The sequence below is a fragment of the Apodemus sylvaticus genome, chromosome 4 (assembly GCF_947179515.1).
Source record: "Apodemus sylvaticus chromosome 4, mApoSyl1.1, whole genome shotgun sequence".
Taxonomy (NCBI): Eukaryota; Metazoa; Chordata; class Mammalia; order Rodentia; family Muridae; genus Apodemus; species Apodemus sylvaticus.
The window spans coordinates 161,004,394-161,021,015 of record NC_067475.1 but is presented as its reverse complement, the minus strand read 5'-3'; the positions used below and the strand labels follow the sequence as shown (position 1 = coordinate 161,021,015).

General features: G+C 41.6%; 2 protein-coding genes and 1 pseudogene across 2 annotated transcripts in view; 1 reads left to right on the top strand and 2 right to left on the bottom strand.

Annotated features, from left to right (window-relative positions):
* LOC127683533 (rho GTPase-activating protein 20-like) overlaps window positions 1-16,622 on the bottom strand; it is a 429,795-nt gene that overhangs the window by 204,474 nt on the left and 208,699 nt on the right. The window lies entirely within an intron of this gene.
* The window catches only part of LOC127683530 (rho GTPase-activating protein 20-like), a 574,487-nt gene that overhangs the window by 536,790 nt on the left and 21,075 nt on the right, over window positions 1-16,622 (bottom strand). The gene's annotated exons all lie outside the window — the stretch shown is intronic.
* On the top strand, window positions 13,167-13,258 carry LOC127683982 (uncharacterized; annotated as a pseudogene).

Genomic DNA, 16,622 nt, shown 5'->3' with positions numbered 1-16,622 from the left:
GATTATGTTTCATTTGTGCTGATATTAGCATTAATTGGCCAGTGAAGATTACAGCTTTTGGAGATGGCTCAGATGGAAGGTACCTATCTGATGCTCTTTCTATGGATGCTTGAGTTCAATTCCAAGGGAGCCACATAGAGGGTCCTCCTAGGTTCTGGTGCCCTCTTCTGGCATGTAGGCATATATGCAGATTGCCATGCATATACATCAAAAATGAATGAATGAATGAATAAATAAATAAATAAATAAATGAACAAGAACAAATATTCTAGTGTTTGTCTTGCCATGGTGGTGCAAGTGGCTCTGTGGGTTTGAGGCTAGCTAAGTCAACAGAGTAAGTCCCAAGGCTGCCGTTGTTACCCAAAGAGAAATGCTATCTCCAGACAAAATAAAACAAGGCAATAGAAGATTATGGTTTTTATTTTACAGTTATATCTTCCCTCTAGTGTCATTGTTTCTTGAACTTAGATGAAGTCCTGTTTAACTTCTTTCTTTCTTCCTTCCTTTCATTTCTTTTTTTCTTTCTTTCCTTCTTTCTTTTTTTCGGTGGCAATTGGAGCTATACTTTTCCCCAGAGACTGATTTTATTCTGTGGCAAGGGTTGTATAATGTTGTGTTTTCCACATGTTGTCTTCCAGCTTTGGATGTCTCCTCCCTACACCATCAGGTTATGTGTAAGACAGGGGTGTAGTTATCTGGCCTAAACGCTGTGACCTCTGCACTTCTCACTGTAGTTCTTGGATTTCCTGTGGACATGTGTACTTTGAAGTCCTCACACAGTTCACTCTGTTCCTGAGTTCCATTTGAACCTCTTCCCCAAGGCCAGAAGGGAGGTTGATCCATTTCAATGCATGTCCTCCCTGTCCATTGCAGGAATGCCCCATGCTTGAGAACCCCCCAGTGCTCCTGGAGCATTCCAGGCTTTGACCCTCAAGGTACTCACTTCTGAGTTGATGGTGGTGCTTTCTGTTTCTTGGTGTGTCAGCTGTGCTCCATTTTGCAGTAAGAGGCCTGAGGGGGCCAAAAGAAAGTATGGTAAAAGGGGCTCTGGCATTCCCCGTTGTCTGAAAAGGGAGTCCTTTTTTGGATGAGTGTCTGCCCCAAGCTGCTGCATTCCTCTGTAGGGCCATGTAGAGAGGGGCTGAATGGTAAAGGCTAGTTTCTTTTTGTCAATGACCTTTTGCTACACTGTGTGGGGGGGCCAGTATCTGACCCTCTCCGGTCTCGAACACTCAGGATACCCTGGAGGACAGGCCTTAGTGCGGATGCTCCACACTTCCCGTGGAGGTCTTATGTGCTGCATTTCACTCATGGAGCTAGTTTATGGTTGTTGTGGTCTGGAGCTCATTGGGTACTCTGAGGGTACATTCCACCCTCAATGAGAAAAAGTTGCATTCTTTAGGTATCTGAGAACCTTCTGATGCTAAGGGAGCATTTCAGGCTTTGACCATCAAGGTGCTCACTTCTGAGTTGATGCGGCCTGCTATACTCTGAAGGGAATTATATGGATGCACAGTCCCACCCCAAGGCATGCTCTAAACATCTTCTGCAGTAGTTTGGCCATGGGAATCCCCACTCCACTCCTGTCTTCAGTGGGGTGAGCATTTGTTTTTTAGTTTATTGTGGCCCATGCCTCCTCCCTCAAGATTTGAGGATGTATCTCACAGGTAGAGCTATTGTCCTTTCTTTTTACATCCCTCAAGCTTTTCACACTGAACCAATGAAATGTGCTCCAGGAGTGTTTGCCATCCCACAGCCTTGGTCAAACTGGGTACACCTGGAAGGAGAGCAGGGGACAGGGGGTGCTGAAAGAGAAAGGTCTAGAAAGAGAATTGTGAAGCCCCGACAATGTTCTGATCAAGGCCCAATGTTTAATGGATAACTCTGAATTTAAAGGGGAGAAACCCATCCCCCAATATGCCAGAATCTGGTCAGGAAAACAGGCTCAACTGCTCAGTGGGTAGCTGGCTCCTTGCAGGAAGCTGCAGATCTGGAAGAACAATAGACTTCTCCTAGTTCTGAAGGCTCCACCCTAGGTAGGCAACTGTGGCAAAACAAGGTCTGAATTACCCTGCTCAAGGCTGGAGGAAGGGCTCAATTCCTTCCTATTTATTTATTAAAAATTAGCTGGAGGTGAATCATGGTATGCACTCACTAATAAGTGGTTATTAACCTAGAAAGCTGGAATACCCAAAACATAATCCACACATCAAATGAGATACAAGAAGAAAGCAGGAGTGGTCCCTGGTTCTGGAAAGACTCAGTGAAACAGTATTTGGCAAAACCAGAACGGGGAACTGGGAAGGGGTGGGAGGGAGGACAGGGGAAGAGAAGGGGGCTTACGGGACTTTCGGGGAGTGGGGGGGGCTAGAAAAGGGGAAATCATTTGAAATGTAAATAAATTATATCGAATAAAAAAAAAAAAAGAAAAAAAAAATTAGCTGGACTGGGGCACTGGATTGACTTATCCTCTATGGTCCTTCCTGGGAATTATGGTGGTTGGTTGCTGCATCTGGCTTACGACTGTGTCTATACTCTCTCTTACCCATCCCAGAGGACACTAGCAGATTACTTGTGTTATTTAAGCAAACACGGCCATATTAGTGTTTATTAATAAACAAATAAGGCATTTCAGTTCATGCCTCTGTCTTAGGTTGATAAGAGTCATAGATCATCAGTGGCCTGTTTTTGACTGCTGGGTACAATTTGAGCATCCAGAGGACTGCAAGCATGGCACACACATGAACTGGAAGGGAAGGGCATGTACCACAATGTATCAATCAACCACACTTCCAGGCTTGGGGAAGAGGTTTAAATGGAACACAGGAAGTGAGTGAACTGCATGAGGATAACAGAGAACGTGATGTCCACAGGGACCCCATGAACCACCTTAAGATATATAGAGGATCACAGTCTTTGGGCTGAATAGCCACACCCCAGCCTTCTACACACCATTAACATTGACAGGGAGGAGAGGCAGGGGCCTGCTGGCAGAACGAGGAGTGTGGCCACCACTTGCAATGAATGACTATTCCCCATGAGTGTCCATTTCTCAAATGGCATGGTGTAGGTCCCAGCCAGAAGAGAGTACAAGAACACCACATCAGTCCACAGAAACGGAGAGTGGCAGATGCTATAGGGAACAACAAGCTGGATCTTCTGTGGACAAAATGAGCAAGCTGAGATTCAAAAGTGAACAATTCAAGCAACCAAACCAAGAACAACAGAAAAAGCAGGACAAAGAGCCTCCTCCCCCCACCAAAAAAAAGAGCAAAAAATTTTTGAGAACTGCACTTCTCCACGCAGCAAATGATGGAGGCTCAGAAACAAAAAGGCATCAAAGAACAACAACAACAAAAACTTGCTGGCTTAACCCCAGACAGCAATGCCGTGAAAAGGGCAAAGTAGAGCACTTAGGATTTACATGGCAGACAAACAGAGACACACAAATCGAGGACCTGTGGAAATTTGGGAACTCAGTGAAAGAAACACCAAGTGGACCTGTCATGGAGGAGAAACAGGAATCTTCAGCACACACAAGTGCTCTCCTTGCCCTTAGCTCCACCATTCACTCAGTCCAGGTGACAACGAACATGGAGAAAGAGGGAACGCCTGGCATGCAGATATATATTAACATACTGTTCTTTGGTTGGTGACATTAAAGAACAGGACCCTTCAATGCTGTTGGCTTTTCTGGCCACCTGTTTTTCTGCCCTATGGCTCACGGCTCACAATTCCTGAAGCTCCATTTGCTATGATTCCTGTTTCCTGTGTTTACTTACTTGGATGAGTGAATTCTCTGGTGTGGCTTGTGACCATCAGGCACTGTGCATTATTTGTGTGTATTCTGATCATTTTAAATTTCTTATTCTGTGAATTTATTGTACATTGACCTCTACAACATCAAATCCAACATTATTGTTGTTGTTGTTGTTACTTCGGGTTAGAGGGGTCCCACAGGACAAAAACAAACTAGTAAGACTCCAAGCTTCAGAGACACCAACAGGATGGGCCACTTCTCTTGGAAACTGGGACCATAGCATTCTTTCATATTCAGAAATTCAGATCCCCAGCCACAGGAACTGAGTGGCTCCTGAAGTAAAACAAAAACAAAAAGGTTCTGAAGCTCTAGTGAGCCCAAGCCGGGCAACATTGCCTTGGAATCCTGGGCCACAGCATCCTCTGGACCTCAGTGATCCAGAGCTCCAACCTAGGGGCTCACATTGGAAAAAAATGACCTGAAGCTCCATTGAGTCCAGACTGGGCCACATCCGCTGGGAGGATGGGACCACAGCATCCTTTAGGCTCTGAAATCCAGAGCTCCAAGAAGTGAAGGAAGACTGGTGTCAAAAACCTCCAGTTTCTTCCCAGTTATGTCTTTGTCAACTTGTTTGGGGATGGGAGTGGGGTTTAAAGGTCTTCCCTCCCTGCCTCAGAAATCCAGTGGGGAAGTGGTTAAAGGCAGGGTTAACATCTGTGTTTTGTTGTTGCTTAATAGGGGAAAGTAGAAAGGATATTGACTCATTTTCTCATAAAACTCAGCTCAAATATCACATAACTATTATTTTCATTAGTATGGATTCTTAAAAGAAATGAACTAATGTGATTGATGATTAGATGAGGTGCATAGATAAGGCAGAACTAATTATAGAAATTGACTCATACAGTCAATAATAATAATAATAACAATAACAATAATTCCTATGCCATGTCACATCTCTCCTAAGCTGGTTTTTTTTTCCAGAAAAAAAAAGATTTTTACCTTATATAATTATAACAAAACATTTTGTAAATGATATAAAATCAAATTTCAGAGAGACAGGGACAAAACATATTAACCAAATATCCAAAACAAAAAACTAAAAGCTATCAGTCCATATTTAGAAAATTCTGATATTAGTAGCAGTAAGAGAAGCAATGTATATCATTTAAACAACATTCACTGTTCTTTGCAGCCATGCAGACTGTCATTGCTTATACATTAACAGTGACCTCTGACAGCTAAATTTGCAAACTAATCTGGACTGTCTCCAACTCGCCAGCAAGGCATTAACAACCCCCTTAAAATTAGAGTACAGATAGAATAGATTTTTTAAAGGTTTATTTATTGATTTTATGTATGTGAGCTTCATTCAAACTAACAGCAGAGGGCAACAGATCCCATTACAGTCTCACTATGTTGCTCAGGCAGGTCTCTAAACTCCTGGGCTTAATACCTCAGCATATTCCAAGGAGCTAGGACTGCAGGTGCCCACCATCTGCCTGGCTCCAAACAGCCCTTTGAATATCCTGCTTTGTAATCTGTAGTAGCCTAAATAACTCTTGTCTCTTTTTTGTTCAAACTTAAAATCGTTTTTGTTGTACATGATTACGATAATTTAACCTAATAAAGACTACTGACATCCTTGGTTTGAAGCGCAGTATTCTTTTTCAAGTAGAGTATTCAAAAATCAATGTTTCTGTTGTGATATCTTGGCAGTCTCTGAAATCAAGGCTAGTGCTTTCCCCACACTAAGAAAGTGTCTCTTTAAATGAATTACTAGTAATAGTGAAATAACCAGTGTCTAGAGCTTACTGCATAAAAGGTAAGCATTCTAAGCATCTTCCAAAATGTAATACTTACAATACTGAAATCACATACATTCTATTACTCTATTATAAACTCCCATTTTACAAATAAGGAAAAGGTTGCATAGAAATATTAAATAATTTTCTTTAGTTCACATAACCAGAAAACAAAGGAGCTGAAATTCATACCTAAACTATTTGTCCCTAGAACTTGGGCTTTTAACTATTAAGCCATACTCCTAATTTCTAGATGCAGGTCCTTGACTCAAGTATCACAGTGTCTTTCTGGAAGCTTCAGGAGAGAGGCAGTGACCTCTCTCTGTTATTACTATCTCTGTTCTTTAGTGGGGGGCTAATATCCTTTTAGTTCCTCGAGATATCCCAGAGAATTCATGTTGCCTATTATTTTACCCTGAGCCATCTTTGACCTTTGACCTAAACAGAACCTTCAGCTTCTTCACACTCAGGATAGATGTCTTCATTCCTGCTAGAATTCATTTTGTTATCAACACAGTTGCATGTCTATCTGGGACACTTGCCCAACAGTAGATTAGGAGCAATCAGTTGTTCATCAAGAGGTGGTCATTTGCTCATGAAGCACTATTTTGTCCACCCAGTTTTTAGAAAAGTTGAGATATACTGAAAGATCATTGGATGAATTAATGCAAGGGTTTCAGGAAGAGAGGGAAAGGAAGCAGGTAACACCCAAGAGTAGGATGCTGGCCTGACCTCTGTAAAGGAGAGAAGGCAAGAAAAAGAACCAGTCTTTAACATAGGGTACGACAGACTTAGTCAATCAGTGCCGGGTGTCCAGTCAAAGGCATGGGTGAAGGGAGTTTCCTGTCTCATATAAATAGGCCTGTGCTGCTCCATCTGGCACTGATGAGAAGAAGAGTTCACAAGTGCAGCCTCCGTGTGAGGTTAGGGAGGAGGAGATGCAGAAGCCTGGCTGCCCAGATTGACAATCAGGTCTGCTGCCCAGATTGGATATCAGAGGCACGATTTGTGTTTTTGTTGGTTTGTGGGAGTTTTTTTTCCTTTTCTTGTTTTGTTTTATTTTTTAAGGACAGGGCCTCATTGTATATCCCTGGCCAGTCTGGGACTCACTATATGTGGCAGGCTAGTCTCCAGTTCGAGATCTGCCTGTGTCTTCTGGGATTAAAGGCTTGTGCCACTATGCCAGCTCAGAGACCTATTTTCCTGGCCACCATATTGAGGTCTCAGAGGTGAACAGGACATGTAAAGTTTAAACTTTCCAATGTGGCTGTGTCTTTTAACCACCAAGGATGGAAACTCCTTTCCCACTACCAATACCCAAGCCCATTTGAAAGTTATTGATTCCTTGATCAGTCTTTTTCTCCTTTCTTTTTTTCTGCCTTAAATCTGACAGTTGATCTTGCATGTCTTCAGACCCCAGGTGTGTCCCTGCCTGCCATGCTAAACTCTGTACTGCCTAAACTCAGTAACTCCTGCACTCAGGAGCTGGAAATAAGCAGAAGTGGTGGTAAGGTCAGGTTAGGGTGGTGGAGAAGCTACTTTCATGATGTTCCACAAGATGGCCATTTTCATCTTTCTGATGAAATTTCATACTTGAGTTTTTAATGATTTAATTTTATCAATTTTATCTGCTAGCCAAGTTGACTCCCCTTTCCTTTATTTTTGGTGAGAAGATACAAATGTAAAATGATGGTGATGATGATATAGTTCTGGCTTACCTGGAACTGTCAGGAGATCACAGTTGTTCTGTTCCCCATAGAGAGATCAGTCCTTTCTTGAAAGAAAGTGTGAAAGAGATGGAGGGGGGGGGAGTTAAACAGGGAGACAGAGAGATAGAGAGACAGAGAGAGATAGAGAGAGAGACAGAGAGAAAGAGAGACAGAGAAAGAGAGACAGAGAGAGAAAGATGGACAGAAGGAGGGAGGTAGGAAAGCAAAGAAGGAAGGAGGTAAGATAGAAAGAAAAGGAGCCTTAGATTTCTGGTGGTGCAAACCGTCAGGGGTCTGCCTGCACTCAGGAACTGAGCACATAGGCGGCTTTTGTCTGCCAGCCCACCGGGCTCAGGAAGCTGTGGAAGGAGAGAAGCCCAGCAGCCAAATATGCTGTCTGCAGGGACACAAAAGGATCACTAGGCACTGTAACATCCCGAGCCTTAGATTTCTGGTGGTGCAAACTGCCAGGGGTCTGCCTGCACTCAGGAACTGAGCACATAGGCGGCTTTTGTCTGCCAGCCCGCCGGGCTCGGGGCCCGTGTCCTGCCCAGGAAGCTGTGGAAGGAGAGAAGCCCCGCTGCCATATTTGCTGTCTGCAGGGACACAAAAGGATCACTAGGTACTGTAACACCCTGAGCTTTAGATTTCTGGTGGTGCAAACCACCAGGGGTCTTCCTGCACTCAGGAACTGAGCACATAGGCGGTTCATCTGCAAGCCAGTCCATCGTAGGACCTGGGTCCTATGTGAGAATCAACAGAGGGAGTGACCCCCACCACAACTTCTTCCCTCCATAATAGAGCAGACAGAGAACACCTGGTTGACCTTGACAACCTAAGTATAGCATTGCTTGAGCCAAGATTGAGAAGGGCTCCAAAGGCACAAAAGAGGAAGCCAGCATATCAGTAATCTGTGCCAGAAGAAACCCAGTCATCCAGTGTTGCAGAAATAACCTTAAAGATCCACAGTAGGTTGAAGCTCCAGCCAGTGACAATAAGACCATCTAACTCCTGGGAGACCAGATGGCTGAAGGCAAACGTAGGAACGTTACTAACAGAAACCAAGGCATTATGGCAGCATCTGAACCCAATTCTCCAACATTAGCAAGTCCTGGATACCCCAACACACCAGAAAAACAAGATTTGGATTTAAAATCACTAGTCATTATGCTAGTACAGGAACACATGAAGAACATACTTAAAGAAATTCAGGAGAAAATGGATCAAAAATTAGAAGCCCTTACAAGGGAAACACAAAAATCATTGAAAGAAATTCAGGAGAATACAAAAGCCAATAAGGAAGAAACGCAAAAATCACTTAAAGAAATACAGGAGAACCTTGATCAACAGGCAGAAGTCATGAAAGAGGAAACACAAAAATCGCTTAAAGAATTAGAGGAAAACACAAACAAGCAAATGACAGAATTGAGCAAAAATTTTCAGGATCTAAAAACAGAAGTAGGAACAACTAAGAAAGCACAAAGGGAGACAACTTTGGAGATAGAAAACCTTGAGAAGAAATCAGGGACCATAGATGCAAATATCAACAACAGAATACAAGAGATAGAAGAAAGAATCTCAGATGCCGAAGATACCATAGAAACCATGGACTCAACAGTTAAAGAAAATGCAAAATGCAAAAAGCTTGTAACCCAAAATATCCAGGAAATCCAGGACACAATGAGAAAGCCAAATCTAAGGATCATAGGTATTGATGAGTGTGAAGATCTACAACTTAAAGGGTCATCAAATATCTTCAACAATATTATGGAAGAAAACTTCCCTAACCTAAAGAGAGATGCCCATGAATATACAAGAAGCCTACAGAACTCCAAACAGACTGGACCAGAACAGAAATAACTCCTGTCACATAATAATCAAAACCCCAAATGTACTAAAGAAAGAAAGAATACTTAGGGCAGTAAGAGAAAAAGGGCAAGTAACATATAAAGGAAGACCTATCAGAATTACACCAGATTTCTCACCAGAGACCATGAAAGCTAGAAGATCCTGGGCAGATCTCATGCAGACTCTAAGAGAAGAAAAATGCCAGCCAAGATTACTATACCCAGCGAAACTCTCAATCACTGTAGATGGAGAAACCATGACAAAACCACTACTGGGCATATATCCAGAGGATTCTTCAGCATGCAATAAGGACACATGCTCCACTATGTTCATAGCAGCCCTATTTGTAGTAGCCAGAAGCTGGAAAGAACCTAGATGTCCTTCAACGGAGGAATAGATACAAAAAATGTGGTATATTTACACAATGGAGTACTATTCAGCCATTAGAAACAATGAATTCATGAAATTCTTAGACAAATGGATGGAGCTGGAGAACATCATACTAAGTGAGGTAACCCAGTCTCAAAAGATCAATCATGGTATGCACTCACTGATAAGTGGATATTAGCCTAGAAACTTTGAATACCCAGGACATAATCCACAAATTAAATGATGTCCAAAAAGAATGGCGGAGTGAGCCCTGGTTCTGGAAAGAGTCAGTGCAAGAGTATAGGGGAATTCCAGAACAGGGAAGTGGGAAGGGGTAGATGGAAGAATAGGGGGACAGAAGAGGGCTTATGGGACTTGCGGGGAGTGGGGACCTAGAAAAGGGGAAATCATTTGCAATGTAAATAAATAAATAAATAAATGAAAAAAAAGAAAAAGAAAGAACAAAAGAAAGAAAGAATAAAAGAATGAAAGAGAGAAAGAAGGAAGGAAAGGGAGAAAGAAAGGGCAAATAAATAAAATAAATAGAAACATAATTATAATTGAATTGGAACAAGCCAACACACACATACACACAGACACAGACACACACATACACACACAGGGACAAGGGAGAGCAGTGAATGGGATATGGCACATCTGCCTCCTTTTCTTTTTGTATTGTTTTTTTTTTTTTTTTTTGGAATTTTTTGCACTTTTTATTGAATATATTCCTCATTTCCATTTCAAATGTTACACCCTTTCCCAGTTTCCTCCCCTCCCCGAAATACCCCAACCCATCCTCCCACCCCCTGCTTCCAAGAATATGTCCCCCACCCAACACACTACCACCTACCCTCCCCCCTCGATTTTCCTATGCTGGGGCATCTATTGGGCATTTATAGGACCAGAGACCTGTCCTCCTACTGAAGCCCAACAAGGCATTCCTCTGCCACTCTTTTGGCTGGAACCATGTGTACCCTGTGGTTGATGGCTCAGTCCCTGGGAACCCTGGGGCATCTGGTCAGCCAAAATCATTATTCTTCCCAGACTAATTCTTAACCACCCAGCACTCCCAGAGCTCCCAGGGACAAAACCATCAACCAAAGAGTACACATGAAGTTACCCATGACTCCAGAAGCATAGGCAGCAGAGGATGGCCTTGTTGGACATCAAAGGGAGGACAGGCCCATAAATGTTCTGTGCTGCAGTGTAGGGGAATACCAGGACAAGGAAGCAGGAGGGGTTTGATTGGGGAACAGGGAGAGCTGAGATAGCTCATGGGATTTTCACGGGGGTGGGGGGCAGGAAAGAAGATAATATTTGAAATATAAATAAAGAATATATCTAGTTAACATCTACAACAAAAGAGAATAAGCAGAATCTGCCTCCTTTTCAAGTTGTTATTTGTTCCCAAATTCAACTAGAAGGATGGCACCGTAAATAATTCATTTTTTTTAAATGTGTTTGAAACTTTTCTCAAAATGAGTTGAGAAATGTAAAGGGGAGTGTCTGCCAAACCCCAAACACAGTAGAGGAAAAGAAAGTTACAATCAGTAAGTAATGAAGTAAGTATAAACTTAAAAAAAAAAAAAGAAAAGAAAAGAATATTTTAGTTTTGTACAAAATGCCTAATTAAAGTGTAGCCTCTCATAGTAAGGAATACATGTTGCACAGAATAATAGATTACTAGACACAACCAATGCATCATTAAATAAAGATTGATGTCTCTCATTCCTTTTCCTGCCACTTGTGAGTTCTATGTTGCTTTGGCACAGCAAGTTTTGATGTATTCCTCCAATGTCTTTCTTCACAAGGGTTTCCATATAGAAAAAATAAGATACTCCTTATACAGGTCTCCACCTAACAGAACAAGTACTCAGTGGATAAGTTATCAGACCAATGTTCATGTTAAATTTTAAAAGGTTTATGATAGTAAAAAAACAGTAAATAATATTGAAAGAGAAGATCTGAGGAATATTATAGCAACATTTATACTGATGATTTAATACACTGTATACATGTATGAAATTCAAAATAAGGAAGAATGTGATATTAAAAACTAATTGTAACTTTGAACATAAATGATGTGCTAATGGGAAACTTAGTAAGAAATTAAAAAATTAAACATCATTAAAAATTCTAGACTTCTTTTCATACCTGTGAACACCCTGGCCTTTCCTATATTGTCCTATATGTCAGTTTCCTTCAGAAATTTCTTTTGCGTATGTTTGTCCCTTCCCCAAACTGTCTTGAATGGTGAAAACTTAGAAATGAGTAGCTGGAGTATATTAGCATTTGAAAGTGTAGTTGCATGAATCTCCACAACTCAAGCCAAAGACCTCTGCTTTCATGATCCTGATGTTCAGCTGAGCTGTCAAAACTATTATAATAAGCTAGATAACTCTCAATGCAGAAAAACAATCACATGTACAAACAAGCAAACACTCCAGCATTCAAAGATTAGTCATGAAGTTGATCTTGTCCAGACACGGGTGACAGTTCCGTGTGTCTTTCCTGTGGCTCCTATGAGGATATCAACATTGATTCTGGAAAGTAAACATTCTTGTACATTTTAAAGTCTCCACCTAGATTCCTGCACCTCTCCAAACCTCTCCATCTCCTGTGCTATGCTAACAATTGCTTTCTATATACATACCTTTACAGTGGAGCCTGGAATTGAGAGCAAATCAATGCATATGAAATTATCGCTTTCCTTCTAGGCACTATATAACAAACTGAAGACTGCAGTTGGTAAACCAACCACTGAAGTCTGAGGATTCATTAGCAGTCAGGGTGACAGGCCATTGTGAAGTCAAGATTCAAGAGCTTATGCTATAACTGACAAAGTGACAAGTGCATTTCATCCTCTTCAGTCTTTTGGTTTTAAAATCATGTTCGTTTAATAATTGTTGAACCATAGGCATTTTTATTAAATAACAGATTCTCAGAAAAGTATATGTTAATAGCTAAATAGATAGATGAAATGATAGACAGATAGATATCAGTAATAATATCTATCCAAGAAGAGAAGTAATTTTTTACAAAACATTTTGAAATTCATACTCATTCTCAAATATTCTCAATACATTATTCTTTTTTAACCTATCAAAGGTATATGTGAAAATTCAGCTTCATTAACCCTATGAACCGTAGAGACCAACATGCAAAAATCACAGGATACTTTAAAAATAAATATGCTTTACTGAACAGAGTCAGAAAGCTTCATCTACAGGAAAGTCAGTCAGTATTGTAGATTAGTATATTATACTTCTCATCACAATGATACTTAGTTCAGAATCATAGTCAAGGATAAAATACATTCCTTAAATGAATTCATTCTATCCTCTACATCTTCACCATAAAAACAGAAAAAATAAGTATAAAATATGATTCTATTTTATTTTCTTGCTATTAAAGTTTGAGGTTTAATAATTAGGTATTTTTATTCCTTTTTTTTCTGATGAATATTTTCTTCCTCCTGCTTTTTATTAAGTAGATTCTTTTCTAATACAACATATTCTGATAGTTTTCCCTCCCTCTACTCCTCAGCTCCTCCCCACCCGACACGCCCACATGCACGCACGCTCCCCCCACCCCCCCACACGCACACATGCACACCTTCTCTCACATCTGGGCTCAGTCCATTTCTTTATCTCAGTAGAAAAGAACAGGTTTATTGCTTCTCGGCCTTTTGGCTAAGATCAAGTGTAGAAAAGAACAGGCTTCTTAGAGTCTACAGACTAAAATTTTTTTTCAGAGAAACCAATGAAAGACCCAAAACTGTTCAATTGTGAGGTAAAGAAAATAAACTTAAGTCCAATCAAAGGTTCTTGACCTCACAGTGGTATGAACTCGCTGATAAGCGGCTATTAGCCTAGAAGATCAGAATACCCAAGAAACAATTCACATATCAAATGATGCCCAAGAAGAAGGAAGGAGAGGCCCCTAGTCCTAGAAAGGCTCAGTGCAGCAGTTTAGGGGAATACCAGGAAAGGGGAGCAGGGAGGGGTTCATGAGGTAACAAGGGGCGGGAAGAGGGCTTATGGGACTTTTTGAGAGGGGAGATCCAGGAAAGGGGAAATAATTTGAAATGTAAAGAAAAAATATATCAAAAAATTAATTAAATTACACTTACAAAAAAACCTTCTTGAATACTACTGACATGTAAGTACACTTACTGCATCTATTCTGATATGTGGCTGTACGGGTTATTGTCACACTTCATAGGTGTTAGAAGCAGAATACTCCTGTCAATTGCTTCCCTAACATGTCAACATGTCTAATATTTTATGTACCATAGAAACTCATTTTCAACGTAGACGTTGCTAAGTCATAAACCGCTAGAATCAGTTGAATTTAGACATATTGCTGTAAGATTTCTTTGGCAAAAGGCACTCAACCTCCCATGGCTGGGGCTAGAAATTTAAGTCAGATTTATGGAAGTAGTGAGGCCGTAGACTTGAAAATTTATCACACTAATTTACTAGATCAGCTCAATTCCTTCTGTAGCATTCTAAATAATTTAAACATTTATTTATGTATTTTTTAACACTTAATATTTTATCCCCCCATCTCATCCACTCTCAGAACTTTCCACATCCCATATCTCCTCCCCACCCTGCTGTCTCCACATGGATGTCCTCATCCTCCAGCCCACCTGACCTCTAAACTCCCTGGGCCCTAGAGTCTCTTGAGGGTTAGGTGCATCATCTCTGAATGAATACAGACCTGGAGGTTTCTTTTGTAAGTGTGTTGGGGGCCTCATGTCAGCTGGTGTATGCTGCCTATTTGGTGGTTCAGTGTTTGAGAGATCTGAGAGGTCCAGATTGAGAGTGCTGGTCATCCTACTGGGTCTCCTTCCTTAGCTGCTTTCATCCTTCCCTAATTCAACAACAGGAGTCAGGTGCTTCTATCCATTAGTTGGGTGCAAATGTCTGTATCTGATTCTTTCAGCTGTTTGTTGGATCATTCAGAGGGCAGTCATGATAGGTCCCTTATTGTGAACTCTCCATAGCCTCAGTAATAGTGTCAGACCTTAGAGCCTCCCCTTGAGCTAGACCTCACTTTGGGCCTATCTCTGGCTCTTTTCCTCAGGCTCCTTTCCATTTCTATCTCTGCAGTTGTTTCAGAGAGGAACAATTACAGATCAGAGTTGTGACTGTGGGATGCCCCTCCCTCATTTGATGCCCTATCTTTCTTCCTGCTGGAGGTGGGCTATGTTCCCTCTCCCCACTGTCAGGCATCTAAGGTTGCTCCCTTTAGTGCCTGATAGTCGCTCACCTCCCAGGACTCTGGTACATTCTGGAGGGTCCGCCCCCTAACCTTCTACTTTCCAAGGTTGCTTGTTTACATTCTTTGTGCTGGCCCTCAGGGCTTCAGTCCTTTTCCTTCTCCCCATCCTAGATCAGGTTCCCCTCTCCCATGACTCCCCTGACCACTGTCCACTTTCCTTCCCAGGTCCCACCCTTCTTCCCCACTTGTGATTGCTTTCTTCTCCCTCCCAAGTGGGACTGAGTTGTCCTCACTTGTGCACTTCAGCTTGTTGACCTTTTTTGAGGTCTGTGGACTGTATGTTGGGTATTATGCATTTTTTGGCTAATATCCGCTTATTAGTGAGAACATTAGTGTGTCCTTTTGTGTCCGAATACCTTACTCAGAATATTTTCTAATTCCTTCCATTTGCTTGAAAAATTCAGGATGTCCTCATGCTTAACAGCTGAGTAGTATTCCGTTGTGTAGATGAACATTTTCTGTATCGATTTGTTGTGGGACATCTGGGTTGTTTCCAGCTTCTAGGTATCTAAGATACCTAGCAGCACAAGGTTGCTATGAACGTAGTGGAACACGTGCCTCTGTGGCATGGTGGGCATCATTTGGGTATATTCTCAAGAGTGGTATTGCTAGGTCATCAGGTAGATCTATTTCCATTTTTCAAAATAAACACCAGAATGATTTCCAGAATGGTTGTAACAGGTTGCAACTCCACCAGCAATGGCGGAGTGTTCCTCTTTCTACATATCCTCAACAACACTGGTTGTCATCTGAGGTTTTTGAATGTAGTCAATCTGATTGGTGTAAAGTGGGATCCTGGGGTCATTTTGTTGTTGTTGTTTTGTTGGTTTTTGTTTTCTCTCAATATCTATTTTTCTATTGAGTATCTTCATTTACATTGCCAATGGTAAAACCTTTCCCAATTTCCCCCCTCCTGAAAGCCCCCCTCCCCAAAGATTCCCTACCCCTCCTCCCATCACTTGCCTCCATGTGTATGTCCCTCTACCTGACACATTCCCACCTCACCCCCACCCCCCACCCCAGTCTGTTTCCTTTTGTTGGGGCCTCTATTGAGCCTTTACCTGACCAAAGACCACTCCTCCCACTGATCCTGATGGTTCAGTCCCTGGGAGTCTTGGGGTGTCTGAGTGTCTGAAGTCATTCTTATTCCCATGGGGCTGTAACCCCTTCAGGTACTCCGGACTACCCTCCAGATCCTCCCACTGGTGACCCCAAGCCCAGTCCAATAGTTGATCTGCCTCTGTATTTATAGAGCTCTGTCAGGGCCCATCTGGAGACAGCCATGGCATGCTCCTTTTGGTACATGCTTCTTGTTGTAGTGTCGGGGTTTGGTGACTGTTTGTAGGATGAATCCCCAGGTAAGGCAGTCTCTGGGTGGCCTTTACTTCAGACTCTGCTCATTTCTCTGATCACTAAAACCTTTGACCATTCCTATGTTTTTTGAAGCCATGATTCACCTTTAATCTTATCATGTGTGATGATTAATGCTGATCATTAATGGAATTCTATTTAGAATTCTCTCTGAAAAAAGATTCTGGACATGACACTGAGGGTGTATTTATGGTCCTTAGATTCTGTCTATGCTTAAGTAACTGGTGGCCAAACCAATAGTATAACTAGGTTCTACTATTCCTTTCATGGTTCCTGGGATGTTTAAAAAGAAAAAACTTACTGAATATTAACATTTATTGTCCTCTGCTTCTGAATTAGGTGAACGACTTCACTAGCTACAACCTCCTGACATTAGAACTGCTGTATGTTGATATCTTGAGCCCTCAAAAAAATGAGCTATTTTCCTAATGTAAATAATTTAGTAGAGTACATTTTCACAGAACTAGG